Source organism: Coregonus lavaretus, assembly GCF_964263955.1.
Source record: "Coregonus lavaretus genome assembly, chromosome: 2".
Classification (NCBI taxonomy): domain Eukaryota; kingdom Metazoa; phylum Chordata; class Actinopteri; order Salmoniformes; family Salmonidae; genus Coregonus; species Coregonus lavaretus.
The window spans coordinates 33567161-33575197 of NC_139989.1; the positions used below are offsets into that span (position 1 = coordinate 33567161).

Below are 8037 nucleotides of genomic sequence, written 5' to 3' on the forward strand. Positions count from 1 at the left end.
CCTCTGGCTCTGAATTTGGTACCGGTAGGTGAGTTTAGTTCTGGAGCTCTGCTCCTCTATGTTTCGCTACAGCTATTCATCTGCACTCCTTCATGCACAATCCCAACGGCAGCTACTGTCTGTTACAGCTCTCTCTTCTCTGGCCATCTGACAGCATAGACATTAAAACAGGAAATTATCTATCGCTTTTGCCTGACTACCTTCCTGCCTTGGAGAGCTCAAATGGAGAGTCCAAACATCTGCCAGTCGTTGTCGTCTCCGACAGTTGAACCCATCTGTCATCTCCCGGAGCGTAGGCTTCTGTTGCTGGGGGGACCAGGAGCTGGGAAGAGCACCACAGGGAATACCATCCTAGGTGAGGTGGTCTTCCAGACTGGGACAGAGACTGTCCACAGCACCGCCATGGGGGGGTCTGCGGGAGGCGGATCACTGTGGTTGACACCCCAGGCTGGATTATACCCCGTGACTCAGCGGATGATGCCACCGGGGCCCCGACAGAGCGGGCTAGCGAGGAGGGACCCTGTGTCGGTGCCACCCTCTGTCCCCCAGGACCCCACGCGCTCCTGCTGGTGGTCCCTGTGTCACAGCCCTTCACAGAGGGTCACAGTAAGGCAGCAGAGAAGCAGCTGGGTCATTTAGGAGGAGGGGCCTGGAGGTCCACCATGGTGCTCTTCACTGGGATCGACCAGCTACCTGAGGGGACGTTCGTGGAGGAGTTCATCGCAGCTGGGGAGCCCCTTCAGTGGCTGGTGGAGAGGTGTGGTAACAGATACCATGGCCTGGATAGTAACACACAGCAGAGAGGGGATGACAACACAGTGAACACACAAGTTCAGGAGCTACTGGAGAAGGTAGAGGAGCAGCTTAAGGACAACCATGGCTGGTATTTTGCAGTGAACGAACTGATTCTGCTAGAGGAGGAGCAGGCAAGGAAGGCGGTGGAAGAGAGGCGGGTGAGAGAGGAACGGGAGGAGAAGGAGAGGCAGAGGCTGCGGATGGTCGGAGGGCCTCCCAGAGGTGACCAACTCTTATTGCTTCACTCTTAGAAGAAAGGGTTTCAAAAGGGTTCTTTGGCTGTCTCCATGGGAGAACATTTGAAGAACCCTTTTGAGTTCCAGGTAGGTAGAACGCTTTAGGATTCCATGTAGAACCCTCTGTGGAAAGGGTTTTACATGGAACCCCAAAAGGGTTATACAGTGAGGGAAAAAAGTATTTGATCCCCTGCTGATTTTGTACGTTTACCCACTGACAAAGACATGATCAGTCTATAAATTTAATGGTAGGTTTATTTGAACAGTGAGAGACGGAATAACAACAAAAAAATCCAGAAAAAACGCATGTCAATAGTGTTATAAATTGATTTGCATTTTAATGAGGGAAATAAGTATTTGACCCCTCTGCAAAACATGACCTAGTACTTGGTGGAAAAACCCTTCACAGAGGTCAGACGTTTCTTGTAGTTGGCCACCAGGTTTGCACACATCTCAGGAGGAATTTTGTCCCACTCCTCTTTGCAGATCTTCTCCAAGTCATTAAGGTTTCGAGGCTGGCGTTTGGCAACTCAAACCTTCAGCTCCCTCCACAGATTTTCTATGGGATTAAGGTCTGGAGACTGGCTAGGCCACTCCAGGACCTTAATGTGCTTCTTCTTGAGCCACTCCTTTGTTGCCTTGGCCGTGTGTTTTGGGTCACTGTCATGCTGGAATACCCATCCACGACCCATTTTCAATGCCCTGGCTGAGGGAAGGAGGTTCTCACCCAAGATTTGATGGTACATGGCCCCGTCCATCGTCCCTTTGATGCGGTGAAGTTGTCCTGTCCCCTTAGCAGAAAAACACCCCCAAAGCATAATGTTTCCACCTCCATGTTTCACGGTGGGGATGGTGTTCTTTGGGTCATAGGCAGCATTCCTCCTCCTCCAAACACGGCGAGTTGAGTTGATGCGAAAGAGCTTGATTTTGGTCTCATCTGACCACAACACTTTCACCCAGTTCTCCTCTGAATCATTCAGATGTTCATTGGCAAACTTCAGACGGGCCTGTATATGTGCTTTCTTGAGCAGGGGGACCTTGCGGGCGCTGCAGGATTTCAGTCTTTCACGGCGTAGTGTGTTACCAATTGTTTTCTTGGTGACTATGGTCCCAGCTGCCTTGAGGTCATTGACAAGATCCTCCCGTGTAGTTCTGGGCTGATTCCTCACCGTTCTCATGATCATTGCAACTCCAGGCTGAGGGAGATTGACAGTTCTTTTGTGTTTCTTCCATTTGCGAATAATCGCACCAACTGTTGTCACCTTCTCACCAAGCTGCTTGGCGATGGTCTTGTAGCCCATTCCAGCCTTGTGTAGGTCTACAATCTAGTCCCTGACATCCTTGGAGAGCTCTTTGGTCTTGGCCATGGTGGAGAGTTTGGAATCTGATTGATTGCTTCTGTGGACAGGTGTCTTTTATACAGGTAACAAGCTGAGATTAGGAGCACTCCCTTTAAGAGTGTGCTCCTAATCTCAGCTCGTTACCTGTATAAAAGACACCTGGGAGCAAGAAATCTTTCTGATTGAGAGGGAGTCAAATAGCTATTTCCCTCATTAAAATGCAAATCAATTTATAACATTTTTGACATGGGTTTTTCTGGATTTTTTGTTGTTATTCTGTCTCTCACTCTTCAAATAAACCTACCATTAAAATTATAGACTGATCATTTCTTTGTCAGTTGGCAAACGTACAAAATCGAATACAACAGGTGGAGACCTTACTGTGAAATGCTTACTTACAAGCCCTTAACCAACAATGCAGTTTTAAGGAAATAGAGTTAAGAAAATATTTAGTAAATAAACTAAAGTAAAAAAATATATATAATAACACAATAAAATAACAATAACGAGGCTATATACAGGGGGTACCGGTACTGAGTCAATGTGCGGGGGTACAGGTTAGTCGAGGCAATTTGTACATTTAGGTAGGGTATACCTGGAGTATACCTGGAACCCAAAAGGGTTTCTTCAAAGGGTTTGTAACAACGGTTAACGTAATAACACTGGTTAACGTTGTTACAGGGTTCTCCCATGGGGACACCCGAATAACCTTTTTAAATATAACCTTATTTTCTAAGAGTTTTGTATACTTGGCATAATAGTTCATAAAGGTTTGTGCAAATAGCATACATGTTATAAAGCTTTCTAGCTCTCCCTGTCTCTCCCAGAGCTGAGGGTCCTCCTGCTGGGCTGGAAAGGAGTGGGAAAAAGTTATTTAGGGAACACCATCCTGGGCCGGCGGGACTTTGAGTCGGGGACAGAGATGGAGCAGAGCCTTAGGAGGCAGGCCGAGGTGGCCGGACGCAGGGTCACCATAGTAGACACCCCCGGCTGGGACTGGTTCTCCGTCAGACGCACCCCCAAACACGTCAGACAGGAGTCGAAGCGAGGGGCCACCCTCCTCCGGCCTGGCCCCCACACCCTTCTCCTGGTGCTGCCCATCATCTCCACCCTCACTGCACGCAAGAGGCGGACCCTGGAGGCCCACCTGGAGGGCCTGTTTGGTGATAGGGCGTGTCTCCACACTATGGTGCTGTTTAGCTGCGGGGATTGGCTGGGCCGCATGCCCGTCGAGGAGCACATTCAGAGGGGAGGGCGGGAGCTCCACAGGTTGTTGGAATACTGTGGGAACTATTATCACGTGGTGGACAGCAAGATGCCGGGGAAGGACACAAGGAACATCTCAGATCTGCTGGACAAAATAGAGGAAATGATCAGAGAGAATGGCGATGAGGCCTTCTTACCAATACAGAGTGAGTATATGGTAAATGATACTGAACCTCTCTCTTTTTTCCCCTGCTGTCATTAATGGACTTCTGGATGAAGTTCATGTATGTTGTTATGATTGTTTTTGTGAAGCATTTTTTGTTATACAGTATATATTGAGGGAGTGATAGAACCTGCTGCAAAGACCTACTGTAGCCTACCTTCTAGACATTTACAATATGGTTTCTTCATTCCCTCCTACCTTCCCTCAACAACACTACTCCACCTTCATTAGGGTTGCAAAATTCCAGTACATTTCCTCAGTTTCCAGAAATCCTGGTTGGAGGATTCCCAGATTTCCAGCATATATCTGGGAGATTTGTGGAATCTTCCAACCAGGATTTCTGGGAAACCTGGGAACTTTTGGGGAAAACTTTTATGCAAACCCCAAAGCAAATGGAGACATTTACCATAACTGCAGAGATATGGAGTGTCTTGCCCTTTTAATTATGGATTGTGGTGCCGTCTGTAGATTATGGAGTGTTTTGCCATCTGTTAGCTTTCAGCCAAACTGTGAAAGTTCACCGAAAGTGAAATTTAGGCGTTCATTCTGAGTGGTTAAGGTTAAAGGGCAATTCGACCACTTTTCAACCTCATTTTCATTATCTCCAGCACAATACCAGTGTCCACATATGTGAACATTTTGTAGAAAAAAATATCAAGTTACAAAGTTCTACCTGTTGACATCATCAAAAGTTAAAACATTTTAAAAACGCTTTTAAAATGATTTGTGATGACGCGAGGAGCAAGAAAATACCCTCCCCCTGACTGGAAACTCATGGCAGGTTTTGAAAATCATTGTTTATCTCAATTTTAATCCTACCATGTGATGTCACAGAGAAGCATTTTTCCCCCACTTTTTATTCGTATCTTTTTAACCACAGATCATAGAAACACGCCGTTCTCGCATACAGTGCATTCGGAAAGTATTCAGAACCCTTGACTTTTTCCACATTTTAATACGTTAAAGCCTTATTCTAAAATGGATGAAATCGTTTTTCCCCTCATCAATCTACACACAGTACCACATAATGACAAAGCAAAAACAGTTTAGACATTTTTGAGAATCTATTACAAATAAAAAAGTCATATCACATTTACATAAGTATTCAGACCCTTTACTCAGTACTTTGTCGAAGCACCTTTGGCAGCGATTACAGCTTAGAGTCTTCTTGGGTATGACGCTACAAGCTTGGCACACCTGTATTTGGGGAGTTTCTCCCATTCTTCTCTGCAGTTCCTCTCAAGCTTTGTCAGGTTGGATGGGGAGCGTCGCTGCACTCCAGGGATGTTCGATCGGGTTCAAGTCCGGGCTCTTTTATCAAATAATGTTTTTGTTTTTTTAATCTATGTCCTAAAATTCTAAATCAAATAGCTAAATGATCCATGGTATGACCATCTTAAAACAACTCCATATGCTTAGAGTCTTCTTGGGTATGACGCTACAAGCTTGGCACACCTGTATTTGGGGAGTTTCTCCCATTCTTCTCTGCAGTTCCTCTCAAGCTTTGTCAGGTTGGATGGGGAGCGTCGCTGCACTCCAGGGATGTTCGATCGGGTTCAAGTCCGGGCTCTTTTATCAAATAATGTTTTTGTTTTTTTAATCTATGTCCTAAAATTCTAAATCAAATAGCTAAATGATCCATGGTATGACCATCTTAAAACAACTCCATATGTTAGCTTAGTACCCCACCCCCCCCCCCCCCCCGCCCCCCCGCCCCCAGAGGATACGTTTTGAGATAAATTGGGTTATTTTGTGTTTGACAGTGGATGAAGACAGCCCTGGGTCATCTGAGAACAACAACCCTGAAGAGGACTGTAGCAGAGGATGCCAGCTCCAGTAGTGCCAAGGGAGAAAGTAGCCAAGAGCACATGCTTACACACTGTAAGATGGACACGTTCCCACCGCCCAAGCCAAAACATTTACATTTCAAAGTGGCCTGGTGTAGAATTACACTGGAAATGAAATGAAAGAACACATACAATGGCTTCAGAAAGTATTCACACCCCTTGACTTTTTCAAAAAATGGAATAAGTCAAGGGGTGTGAATACTTTCTGAAGGCACTGTACATGTACTCAAGGTAGTTGGGTCATTCTTGAATTGCTGTGGCATTTGCACCCCTCGCCTTTGTAACCATGAAAAACACTAAAAAGGACAAATTGTTACACATCATTCATGTTTTTGTTTATATTGAACTGCTTATCAATGATAAAACATAATGCAAGTCCTTTATACTGCAAAACTGTATGCAGTACTTAGGGCAAGCACATTGACCCAGTAGAGTTGTAGTGACATATTTTGGGCATTTAGAGAGATCTATTATTTTGAATGCTAGAAAGTAAAGAAAATATATTATATAGTTCAATGAAAACAAAGAAGGCTATTAAAGGAGGAAAATAATGTACAGTACCAGTCAAAAGTTTGGACAAACCTACTCATTCAAGGGTTTTGCTTTATTTTTACTATTTTCTACATTGTAGAATAATAGTGAAGACATCAAAACTATGAAATGTAGTAACCAAAAAAGTGTTAAACAAATCCAAATATATTTGAGATTTGAGATTCTTCAAATAGCCACCCTTTTCCTTGATGACAGCTTTGCACACTCTTGGCATTCTCTCAACCAGCTTCACCTGGAATGCTTTTCCAACAGTCTTGAAGGAGTTCCCACATATGCTGAGCACTTGTTGGCTGCTTTTCCTTCACTCTGCCGTCCGACTCATCGCAAACCATCTCAATTGGGTTGAGGTCGGGGGTTGTGGAGGCCAGGTCATCTGATGCAGAACCCCATCACTCTCCTTCTTGGTAAAATAGCCCTTACACAGCCTGGAGGTGTGTTGGGTCGTTGTCCTGTTGAAAAACAAATGATAGTCTCACTAAGCCCAAAACAGATGGAATGGCATATCGCTGCAGAACGCTGTGGTAGCCATGCTGGTTAAGTGTGCCTTGAATTCTAAATAAATCACTGACAGTGTCACCAGCAAAGCACCCCCACACCATAACACCTCCTCCTCAATGCTTTATGGTGGGAAATACACATGCGGAGATCCGTTCACCCACGCCATGTCTAACAAAGCCATGGTGGTTGGAACCAAAAATCTCCAATTTGGACTCCAGACCAAAGAACAAATTTCCACCGGTTTAATGTCCATTGCTCGTGTTTTCTTGGCCCAAGTAAGTCTCCTCTTATTGGTGTCCTTTAGTAGTGTTTTCATTGCAGCAATTTGACCTTGAAGGCCTGATTCACACAGTCCCCTCTGAACAGTTGATGTTGAGATGTGTCTGTTACTTGAACTCTGTGAAGCATTTATTTGGGCTGCAATTTCTGAGTCTGGTAACTCTAATGAACTTACTTACAAAGTTCTTGAAATGTTCCTTATTGACTGACCTTCATGTCTTAAAGTAATGATGGAGCTGTTCTTGCCATAATATGGACTTGGTATTTTACAATTTTTGTCTATCTTCTGTATATCACCCCTACCTTGTCACAACACAACTGATTGGCTCAAACGCATTAAGGAGGAAAGAAATTCCACAAATGAACTCTTAAAAAGGCACACCTGTTAGTTGAAATGCATTCCAGGTGACTACCTCATGAAGCTAGTTGAGAGAAAGCCAAGAGTGTGAAAAGCTGTCATCAAGGCAAAGGGTGGCTATTTGAAGAATCTCAAATAGAAAATATAATTTTATTGTATTAACACTCTTTTGGTTACTACATGATTACATATGTGTTATTTCATAATATGTCTTCACTATTATGCTACAATGTAGAAAATAGTAAAAATAAAGAAAAACCCTTGAATGAGTAGATGTGTCCAAAGTTTGACTGGTAGTGTATATAATAAAAATATAAATCTACCAAAAAATATATGGGGGATTGGAAATTATGCAGATAATTACATTGATAGAAGCCACAATCTGTCTACAATATTAAAGCTGATCTACCCCCCAAAAAAAGAAAAAACACGTTTCCATTTTCAATCGCTTGTTATCATACTACCGTCTGGCTAAATCAGTGTATTTTTGTAAATACCAGATCTTTATGGCAAGACGCATCATTGACCCAAGTTGTCAAAATCGGTCCAATGGTGTCTGAGATATCGCGTGTGACATACGTACTTACTTTACATTCGTACTGTACGTACATACGTACTTACGGACGGAGACAGATCCATAGTCCCCTCCCTGATTTAATCGTGGCGGACAACAAGGACCTTGAGTATTCCCTCCAGTGGCAAA

The 8037-nt window shown here is 44.1% G+C and overlaps 1 pseudogene across 1 annotated transcript; it reads left to right on the forward strand.

Moving 5' to 3' along the window:
* The first annotated feature begins 222 nt into the window (after positions 1-222).
* Positions 223-5640, forward strand: LOC311143588 (GTPase IMAP family member 8-like; annotated as a pseudogene). Its single transcript has 3 exons — positions 223-1017; positions 3199-3783; positions 5564-5640. The product of its transcript is annotated as a GTPase IMAP family member 8-like (transcript).
* Positions 5641-8037: the final 2397 nt, after the last annotated feature.